The sequence below is a fragment of the Lathyrus oleraceus genome, chromosome 5 (genome assembly GCF_024323335.1).
Source record: "Lathyrus oleraceus cultivar Zhongwan6 chromosome 5, CAAS_Psat_ZW6_1.0, whole genome shotgun sequence".
In the NCBI taxonomy this organism is placed as follows: Eukaryota; Viridiplantae; Streptophyta; class Magnoliopsida; order Fabales; family Fabaceae; genus Lathyrus; species Lathyrus oleraceus.
In genome coordinates this window covers 37,944,396-37,956,066 of record NC_066583.1, presented here as the reverse complement: position 1 = coordinate 37,956,066, position 11,671 = coordinate 37,944,396, and the positions used below count along the sequence as shown (strand labels likewise).

The 11,671-nt window shown below is 38.2% G+C and overlaps 1 non-coding gene across 1 annotated transcript; it reads left to right on the top strand.

Annotated features, from left to right (window-relative positions):
* Positions 1-10,449: 10,449 nt before the first annotated feature.
* LOC127090237 (small nucleolar RNA R71) lies at positions 10,450-10,556 on the top strand. The gene has a single exon (XR_007791763.1). It is a non-coding gene; the product is annotated as a small nucleolar RNA R71 (small nucleolar RNA).
* The last annotated feature ends 1,115 nt before the right edge of the window (positions 10,557-11,671 follow it).

Here is an 11,671-nt window from a genome sequence, read left to right as displayed (position 1 = left end):
GTTGTTGGTAACATTTGTTTCTCTTTTCAGTTGGTCACCTATTATATACCCAGTAATCGGTATCTCTGGTGTCTTTTCCTTTTCGAGTGTATTATTCACGTTCTGACGGTAATGGATAATATATCTCATTCGCTCTTTGGTTGGAATCCTTTGTTGATTTTCGCCAGCGGAGTAAGATTCGTATTCTTTGTAGAATCGAATATCCATCCTTTAATAAGTTTGCGTTTTGCTCTCTTCAGGATGATGAGTGTTTTGGCATATATACCAATTCACATTTTCGGTTGGCCACCTATTATATACCCAGTAACCGGTATCCCTGGTGTTCCTTCCATGCGAGTATATTATCTATGTTCTGACAGTAATAGATAATATATCTCATGCGATTATACTATCCACGTTCTGACGGTAATGGATATTGTATCTCATGCGCACTTTGGGTTTTTTCCCAACTGAGTAAGATTCGTTTTCCCGTTGCGGAATCGAATGTCTATCCTGTAAGTCGATTTGCTTTTTCAAGCCCTCCTTTCGGATGATGAGTGTTTTGGCATATATACCAATCCACGTCCTTGGTCGGTCACCTATTATATACCCAGTAACCGGTATCCCTGGTGTTCCTTCCTTCCTGCTCCCTATTATGACCTTGGTCCCCTGTGGAGTCAGATTTTCCTGAGTTGATGTACCTTTTTTCAGGTCTTTCTCAGATGTTTGGTTGATTGATATCTCTCACCCTTATACCGGTCTTAGATATTCATTCTTCCTGAGCTTGTTGTTCTTTCACCCAGAAGCCGGTGTTTAGATCACATGTCTCTTTGAGTTTGTTACCTAGTAGCCGGTAACACCTCATCTTGTGGATTTTTCTCCAGGAGAGTCTCTTTGTTAGACATTCCCCAGTGGAGTTTCTGTTGTGATTTTTGCCCTTGTGCTGTATTGGCATTTTCCCCAATATATGCAATTTTCCTAGCAGGGAGGTTCTGTGTGAATCTTTTTCCCAGTCCGAGTCCGGATTTTTATCCGAAGTATCCTTTGTGGATAATTTGAGTCAGCTTGAGTCTTTCCAATGGATGTGTCTTCCTTTGGAATTCTTTTCTCCCCAGTTTGAGTCTCTTTTCGCCCCAGTGAGGTCTCTAGTCCAGTCGTGTCTTGTTCACGCAGTGTCAGTTCCCCTAATTCAAAGTCGTGTCCTGCTCACGCATTCTTTTCCTTTTTCTTATCCCCATGAGAGTCCTGTTAGAGTCTCTGTTCCTGGTGAGTGTATTACTCCGATGGATCGTCTTTTCTTTGTGGACCTATATTCCACACATAGTTTGTTTGTTTTACATGCATACATTTGCATCATGAGGTCTCTTAGGGACCAAAATTTGTCTCATTACTGTTATTTAAGCCCATTCTACCGCGTCGAGAGGAAGATTTTAACCTTCACTTCTCCGGCTAGAATGACCTTAAATAGGGGCATCTGTAAGACCCCAATTTTGTCCCTAAGATCCCTCATGGCATCATATCATATCATTTCATTGCCTCAAGGATCATTGTGCACCTTGCTCCCTTCCCTATGGGTGGGTTCTCTCTTTGAGAGTGGTTCTTGATCACCAAGCATTCCTTGCATTTGTACATCATTGCTTTTCTTTTTATCACTAACCAAAAGTACAAAAATATGTCATCTAACCTTTGTCTTGCAGATGAAGCAATAACAGGTCAAGGCAATTTAAGGCATTCATTGAGCAATAGGTGGTGGCCATTCTTGAGAATTTGGACCCCACAATCATTCACAAGAGTCCATATAAGCTATGATGTTATTTTGAAGCAAAATCCCAAGTGGTAGAGGCTTGAATCTCATCAGAACATTTGCAAATCATCTGAAGGCCTAGAAAGTCAACTGCACAGTCAACTGTGGATTTGGAGGTGGGAAGTGATTAGAAATACTTCATTCATGTTCAAACAAGTCTCATTTGACATTCCAAACACTCACATTGAAGGATTTGAAGTCCAGTCAAAACTTTCCAAAAATAGAAAGTGGCCTATAATTTGAACTTTCCAAAAATGGCAAGGTTTTTGACCAACTTCAACTTCAAATTACATCATCAAGAAAGCTTCAAATGAAATTTTGTTGAACATGAAAGTTGTAGATCTTTCTCTCCCATTTCCAAAAAGTCCAAGATCATCAATTTCTCATGTGTGGTTAAGGGGATATGATCAAAACATGGAAAAGTATGCTTGAAGATTCAAATGACCATAACTTTTCAACCAAAGCTCCAAAATGAGTGGCTCTTTTTGCATTTTTCTCCTCTTGACCTCTAATTTCCAAATCATGCATCACATTACACGAATTGTCTTCACATGATCATTTGGTAATTCATTGGTTTTTTTTGGAAGGGAAATTTTAAAATTCAAATTTGGTGCATTATTTGAACATTTTGCTATTGCCATTGGCTCCAAAATCAGATTTTAAGTGGAAAAGGAAGGAGATTCGTGCACTGTTCATTACATGCATTCCATGCATAAGGGTGAAAAGCCAATTTGCACATACACCTCGAAAATGATTAATTCCAATTAGCTTTGATCTAAACCTGATTAGAGCATGATTAGCATTGCATATATAAACTAAAACCTAACTGTTTTCAGCATTAGCAACAACTTTCAGATCTGAATCTCAAATTCTCAAAAAAAATTCTCTCAAACTTTCTTCAAAATTCTTCACATCCAAGCCATTTCTACTGGTTGATTCTTGATCCTGAAGAGTTCTTGAGCAAGTTTGGACGTGGAACCAAAGCAAGCCGTGCCTGTTTTGAAGCATACACACAGCTTGAAGCATCCATGGAGTTTTAAAAATCTGTTGGATTCGTGTGCAATTAAGTCTCAATTTCTCCTCCAATCATCCATACAAGCACCATAGAGGAACATTGGAGCCATCACAAGCTTTGAATCAAGCCAAATCCAGTTCTGCTCTTCAAGAGGTTACAAATCGAACCTCTTATTTTTGAATTTCCTTGCCATGATGTTGTAGATCTAAGTATGCTGATCATTCTGAGCTTTGAATCGTGCAAATTGGTGCTGTTTTGAGCGAGATATGATTATTTGAAGTTTTGATGATGAATTTTCTTTTCTTCGATCCATGCGTGTTTTGATGTTTTTACATGAAATAATTATGGATCCTTGATGTATATGACATGCTGATTCGAATGCTATGCTTGATTGAGATTTCTGGACACTTTGTGATTTTTCTGGAAAATCCAGATGAAGATCATGATGATCTTCATCTTCAACCTTGGAGCTTTTTCATTTCCAGAACCTGCTGCGAATTCGCTACCAATTTGCTACGGAATTCAAAATTAGCTACGAAATTTGTAGCGCGCTAGGGTTTAGGTCAATACACAGTCGTTTTGGCTAGCGCGCATTTTTCAAATGTTAACCTGGTTCGAGTCCTCCTGAGTGCAAAATATTCAAATGCCTTCATGTTTTATCCATTTTCCCTCCATTATTCCATATATGCTTCATATGTTTTTTTTTAAAATTTTTTCTCATCTTTAAAAATTCATATCAATTTGAAAATTCATCCAAAAATTACCAGGTTTTTTGCATTGTGATCCTTATTTTCTCTAGTTTTTTATCATCATGATTTTTCAAGTTGTGCTTGGCTGGATAATTTTTTGTGCTAGAATGTTTGAACATGTATGCTTATTTGACCTTGCCATGCTTATACCTTTGTGAAATGCTCATCTTTGATCCAATGAATGTGAAATTTTGCATGCTATAACTAGACACATTGCTTGACATTTTGGTGTTGATTTGGTATTTTTATCAATTGTCATCTCTATTTTATGATTGTTCTAAGTTGGTGTCACAATTTGTGTCACACCTTTTGATGTTCAACTTGTATGATGAGTTTGCCATGCCAAATGATATCCAATGCTTCTGATTTTTTGTGTGATGCATATTATGAATGTCTTGATTGATCATGAATTTTCTTGGAATTATTTGAATCATTTCTGATTTAATTGAGATTTTTCATTCTGGTTGATCACATTTGAGCTTTTAAATTGCCTTAAACTTCAATTGATCATGAAATGTTTTTGGTTGATGATATTGATGTGAGACCTTTTGGAATGTGTCAAGATGTGTTTGAAGTTGATTCATGTTACATTTCAGCTCCTGTTTTAAATTTTTTCTCCATCTTTGTCCCTAGGCTTTGACCTAGTGGTTTGTGGCTTATGTTTGAGCTTTGATTTCAGGTTGAACATCCAAGTTCCATAGTTGATGATGCTTCATCACTTGAGCATTGATGTTTGCCTTTGATTACTAACATTTGTGTGTTTTGTAGGTTGATGTTGACTCATTTGAGTTTGACTTTTGGCTTACACATTTTGTACATTGGGATTGTTGGTTGCTTATTGACTATTGTTTGATTGTCTGAGTATTATACTGATTTGTTTGATGTTTCCACAGGTACATAAGTTGCTTTAAGTTCATTGTGAACTTTGCTTTGCTTGGTTGCTTAACCACTTAGGTATAATTTCTAATCTTCATGTAGTCTGGAAGACCTACTGTTATTGGTAGGCACCTGTCTGAAGTCCTCCTTAAGAGGCAATGCTTGTGATTGTTTACTCTTTGTGCCAAGCAGGAAAAGTCCTCTTATGAGGCAATTGGAAGATAAAAGAGATGTGTAATCCATCTCCTGCTACTCAGTGTGTCATTCACTTTGCTCACACAATGTGTTGATGCATTGTGAATAATAACCCAAGATCTTATAGAGTCAATCACTTGTGGAGAAGAGTTCCTACTTTCTGAACTCCCACACTTTCCATTGTTTAAAGCTCTCCCAGGCCAGGGATAAGAGCTATGAGGCACACCCCTCATCTCCATTTCATCTGCTTCACCCTAACTCTCAATGTTAGGGTTAAGAGCACAATTACCCCATTCCAGTTGGCTGTGAAGCCTAACCTTGTTTGAGCCTTATTGTTTGTATATAGTGTGTGCTAATTGACTTGTTTGTCTGATTACTTGGTTCATCTGTGTATGTTTGCTTGAGTGTGCCTTTGTGCATTTATCATCATGACTTGTATATCATTGCATGATCATTATTCATATCTTTGTGACACTTTGTTTGTCCATTGAGGAGTCAATTGTAAGTTCATTTATTGGCAGTTGTTTCCTATGATCTGGTAGGGATTTGGAATTAAGACCATTCATTGGCATTCCTTTCCTTGGAGTCGAGTGTAAGACCATTTATTGGCAACTTGTTTCCTCTTGCTTATTGCATTTGTTGTTTGTTTCTTGTGAGGAGTCAATTGTAAGTCCATTTATTGGCAGTTGTTTCCTATGATCATTCCTGTGAGACTAGTATAAGTCCATTGATTGGCATCTGGTATCATTGTTTCTTTTTGGTTTTAGGAGACTAGTATAAGTCCATTGATTGGCATCTGGTATCCATGTTTTGTTTTAGGAGATTGGTGTAAGTCCATTGATTGGCATCTGGTATTCATGTTGTGTTTTCTTGGGAGATTGGTATAAGTCCATTGATTGGCATCCGATATCCATTTTGTTTTGTGAGATTGGAATAAGTCCATTGATTGGCATCCGGTATCCATGTACTTTATTCATCTGTTATTTGCTTTGTTGCCTATTCCAAAGGAATCACTTGAATCATCTACATATGATCTCAAGAGGTGAACATCTAAGAAGTTTTACTTCCTCACCCTCCCACCTTTTGTTTCTTTAAACCTCCATTAGCATGTTAACTCAAAACCAAAAAAGATATTGTGCAAACATTTTCACTCCTTTTCAAATTAGAAACCTAGGCCTTAGGCCTTTGATTTTCAAACTTCATTTTTCATAATACTTCTTTTGAATTGAATTCTAATCACACCTTGACCACTTTTTGTGAATAAATTCTAATTGATTAACTCCACTCATTCAATTGTTTTGTGACTTTGTCCATTCTTGATAAGTTTTCATACATTAGCCATAGGTTTGATTTATCCTAGTTGGTTGATGTTAATCTCACCTTTTGTCCTTAGTGATTGAATTGTAAGACTTCCTTGCTTATTATAGGGTTAACCCCTCACTAGCAAGTTGAAGCTTTTCTCACATGGTGGACTTGTTGTTTGTATAAGGTTGAGTTTTCTCCCGTGGATAACGAAAGACCTTAGGGCTTTTGTTTAAAATGAATCCACCCATATTTTGGAAATCTTTTAGCCGAACTACGAGGTTTTGATCCTGTAAAGGTAAGTAGGCAATGGTTATCCATCCAAACACAAAAATAATAACTTGTACATTCTTTTCTCATCCCTTCAATCCATGTTTGCACAATAAATATTTCATAAACAAATAACATTCCGTACAACAAGTGTGAAAAGAGGTTCCCTAGGAGTACCTAGGACGTTTTGGGTGCCTAACACCTTCCCATTGCGTAATTAACCCCTTACCCAGATCTCTGACCTTTTCATTAGTTTTCTATGTGTAAAACTTCTTAGGCTTTTGTTCGCTTTTTAGCCATTCCTTTGGATAAATAAAAGTGCGGTGGCGACTCGATTCTTTGTATGTTTTGCTTTTGGTTTAGTCAATAAATCATAAAGTGACGAATACACCACTACACCCATACGTCAAAGAGTTCTACTTCCTGAATGTTTCTTAAGGGCATTTCATCACGTCTTGAAATGTTTCCAGTGCGTTGGCATCTATCACATTTGACAATGCAAGCATAGACATCACGCCACATGGTAGGCCAGAATAGGCCAACTTGAAGAATCTTGGCGTATGTCTTAGAGGTGCTCGCATGTCCACCATAAGGTGCAGAATGACAATGCTCGATAATACTATTTACCTCTTCTTCTGGAACGCAACAGCGAAAAATGCCATCTTTACCCCTTTTGAAAAGGAGCGGTTCGTCCCAATAGAAGTTTCTCACATCGTGGAAGAATTTCTTCTTGCGGTGGTAGTCAAGATCAGGGGGTACTATATCAGCAGCTAGGTAATTCACGAAATCTGCATACCAGGGTACGTTACTTATTGCTAAGGAATTTTGGGGTTGCTCATAAGGATCTAGGTTATTATCTTCAATGGCTTCCACTCTAGCGATCAGTCTATCATAGGCGAAGTCATCATTTATGGGTACTAGTTCAAGTTTTAGATGTTCCAGCCTAGAAAGGTGATCGACTACTACATTTTCAGTGCCTTTTTTTATCTCTTATGTCTAAATCAAACTCTTGTAGTAATAGAATCCATCGGACTAACCTGGGCTTGGCATCTTTTTTACTTAATAGGTAACGAATGGCAGCATGATCGGTGTAAACTATAACTTTTGCTCCTACTAGATAAGATCTAAATTTGTCTATAGCGAAAACTACAACGAGTAATTCTTTTTCGGTTGTTGCGTAGTTAAGTTGGGCAGCATCTAGGGTTCTACTAGCATAATAAATGGCATGTAATTTTTTATCTTTCCTTTGTCCTAGAACGGCTCCAACTGCGTAATCACTAGCATCGCACATTATCTCAAAAGGTTCTGACCAATCAGGTGGTTTCATAATGGGTGCAGATACTAATGCTTGCTTTAAAAGATTAAATATGTCATTACATTTTTCATCAAAAATGAATTCAACATCTTTCATTAAAAGTCCGGTTAAAGGTTTAGTTATTTTGGAGAAGTGTTTAATGAAACGCCGGTAGAATCCAGCGTGTCCAAGGAAGCTTCAGACTTCTCTTATAGTTTTTGGGGGTTTTAGGTTTTCTATAACTTCTATTTTAGCTTTATCTACCTCTATGCCTTTTTCAGAAACTATATGTCCTAAAACTATTCCTTCGGTTACCATGAAATGACATTTTTCCCAGTTTAGCACGAGGTTCACCTCCACGCATCTCTCTAGGATTTTCTCAAGGTTAGCAAGACAATTGTGGAAATCAAATCCGCAAACCGAGAAATCATCCATAAACACTTCCATGATACCATCTAGGTAATCTGCAAAGATTAACATCATGCAGCGTTGGAAAGTAGCTGGGGCATTACAGAGGCCGAACGACATTCGTCTGTAGGCAAAGTTCCATAAGGGCATGTAAAGGTAGTTTTTTCTTGATCTTCGGGGTGGATAGGTATTTGGAAGAATCCAGAGTATCCATCTAGATAACAGAAGCAAGAGTGTATGGCTAGACGCTCCAACATCTGGTCTATAAATGGTAAAGGGAAATGATCCTTCCTAGTTGCTTTATTTAATTTTCTATAATTTATACACATCCGCCATCCTCCTTCTAAACGTTTTGCTACATGTTCGCCTTTATCGTTTTGCTCGACTGTGATGCCTCCCTTTTTAGGTACTACATGCACAGGGCTCACCCACTTACTATCCGAGATCTGGTAGATTATACCTGCCTCAAGTAACTTAAGAACTTCCTTTTTAACAACATCACTCATTATAGGGTTTATTCTTCTCTGATGTTCCCTAGAGGGTTTTGAATCTTCTTCGAGCGAAATCTGATGCATGCATACGGATGGGCTTATACCTTTCAGGTCAGAGATATTATATCCTAAGGCTGAGGGATATCTTCGTAAAACATCTAAAAGTTGCTTCGTTTCCTTTTGGCTCAAGGTAGCACTGACTATAACTGGACGATTCATCTTTTCATCGAGGAACTCGTATCTTAGGTTCTTAGGCAGTTCCTTAAGTTCTAAGGTTGGTTTTTTAGGGCACGACATAGGATCTGGGGTAAGGGATAAACTTTCGTAAAGGTTATCATCGATGTAGGGTTTCTTAAAGTTATCATCTTCCTTTAATTGTTTTTATAATTTCTTTTTGTTCTAATTCTCTAACACATTCATCAATGATATCTAAGGCATAACATGAGTCTCCCATCACAGGTGCCATAAGAAATTTCGAAAGTATAAATTCTATTTTCTCGTCACCTACCTCAAACGTCAACTTTCCTTTCTTGACATCTATTATGGCTCCTGCAGTCGATAAGAATGGTCTACCTAGAAGGATTGGTATATCATTGTCCTCTTTGATGTCCATGACAACAAAATCAGTAGGGATAAACAGCTGACCTATCCTAACAGGAAGATCTTCTAAAATGCCTATCGGATATTTAACAGATCTATCGGCTAACTGAAGTGACATCTTAGTGGGCTGTAATTCTCCTAAGTTTAACCTCTCACAAACCGCTAAAGGCATTAGGCTCACACTAGCTCCTAAGTCTAGAAAAGCTTTTTCAATGACATGATTACCCAAAAGGCAAGGAATGGAGAAATTTCCAGGATCTTTATATTTCTTTGCTACTTTGTCCTCGGAAATAGCATTACATTCCAAAGGCTTCGGATCGTCAAGTCTACGTTTGTTGGTAAGGATGTCTTTGAGAAACTTTGCATAAGAAGGTATTTGGGTAATGGCTTCTGTGAAAGGGATTTCTACATGAAGTTTTTCTATAACTTTAATAAATTTTTGATATTGTTTATTGATCTGGGTTTGTTTGAGTCTTTGCGGATATGGTATAGGTGGTTTATATGGCGGGGGTGGTATGTAAGTTTTATTTTTAGGTTCTTCTCCTTTTTCTCGACCTTCCTGGTTTTCAGATTCCTCTGGTTCCTTTACTTCGTTCGGGAGTTTGGTACATTCCTTAGAAGTTTCGGGTTCACTCAATCTAGGGTTTGGTGGCTCATCATAAGCGTTCCCACTTCGTAGGGTAATGGCATTGGCTTGTCCTCTCGGATTTTGTTGAGGTTGTCCAGGGAACTGTCCTCCAGGTGTGGTCTGAGGGGCTTGGTTTAAAGCTACCTGAGAGATCTGGGTTTCAAGCATCTTGGTATGAGTAACTATTTGGTCAACCTTGGTTCCTAACTGAATGTTTTGGTTCATGAACTCCTTGTTTTGTTGGGTTTGAGCGGTGATAAAATTTTCCATAATTTTCTCAAGGCTCGGTTTTGGTGGTACAGGTTGCATAGGTTGATTAGATCTAGGGGCTTGATAACTAGGTCTCAGAGGTGCATTATTTTGAATAGGGTTGTTGTGTTTATAGGAGAAGTTCGGGTGATTCCTCCATCCAGGGTTATAGGTATTCGAATATAGGTTCCCTTGGGTGTAGTTCACTTGCTCAGAGTGGGTTTCGTTTAATAGACTGCATTCTGCGGATTGGTGTCCTAGGGTTCCACATATCTCACAATCCGACGAAACTGCGGCTACAGTATTCGGGTTTATGCACATATGCTCGACTTTGAGGGCCAATGCGTCCATTTTAGCTTGCATCATGTCTATAGAGCTTAGTTCATACACTCCTCCTTGGGCTTCCTTCTTCTCAACTGTCGCTCGTTCAACTCCCCGTGATTGATGGTTTTGAGCCATATCTTCGATGAGGGCACTAGCTTCAGGATAAGGTTTGTTCATCAGAGCACCGCCTGCGGCAGCGTCGATGGTCATCTTTGTGTTGTAATGAAGTCCATTATAGAAGGTTTGAATGATTAGCCAATTTTCTAAACCATGATGTGGGCATGCTCGTAATAACTCTTTATATCTCTCCCAAGCTTCAAACAGCGATTCTCCTTGGTTTTGGGTAAATCTAGTTATATGGTTTCGAAGAACGCGGTCTTACTCGGGGGAAAATATCTAGCAAGAAAAACTCTCCTAAGGTTATCCCAAGTCGTAATGGAATTGGGTGGAAGAGAATCTAACCATGATAGGGCTTTATCTCTGAGGGAAAAAGGGAATAATCTTAAACGTATTGCCTCAGGAGAAGCTCCATTGATTTTAAAAGTATCTGCTAATTGAAGAAATATTTTTAAATGTTGGTTTGGGTTCTCGGTAGCGAGACCCGCAAATTGTCTTTGTTGCACTAGTTGCAACAGAGATGGTTTAATTTCAAAATTATTGACTGGTATGGTTGGGTTTACTATACTAGAACTAGGTTCTTCATTAGATGGTTGAGAAAAGTCCTTAAGAGGTCTTTGGTTTTGATCTTCGGCCATAGCTCTCTTAATTCTATGAAAGAATAAACGTGCGCGAACGTAACGTTCAGGTTCCGCCAGAGGGTATACTAAGCTTAAACTTCTGGTACTGTGAGTTCTTCACATTGACCGGCGGGAAATAGCCTAAGTCTAAACGATATAACAACAGGAAAATGAAATTTGACGAAATTGGTCCCCGGCAACGGCGCCAAAAACTTGATGCGGTCAATAACTTGATGCGGGGTTCGCAAGTATACGAACGCGTCAGAGTAATATAAAAGATTGTCGAATCCACAGAGACCAAGCGTCAATCTATCGTTATCTATTGTTATGGTGTTTATCAAAGGCAATCGAAATAGGTGTTTTTGTAGTGTGCAATGAAGAGTAAAGTTTTGAAATAAATTTAATTAATAAAGACAGGGTTGAATGTAATTCTCGTAATTAATTAATAATCCAAGTACTTGCTAGTAGAGTTACTTATGGGCAGTGTTTCCTACTTTGAAAAGAACTAATTTAACAGGAACTGTCGCTTTCGCGTATTCAGAACCAAGTTGTACTCCCTAATCAAACCCTCTTATTGTCACTTATAAAAAGGCGCGCATTGCGTTAGAGTAGTAAACCTATTTTTAAGAAATATAGTATCTCGACTAAGTTGAAAAGTATTATAACCTGGATTTCTTAACCAAAAGAGGTTCTCACGAACCAGACTCTAAACTTATAAACGCGTCCGAAAATAGTTTTAAAATCTCTTTT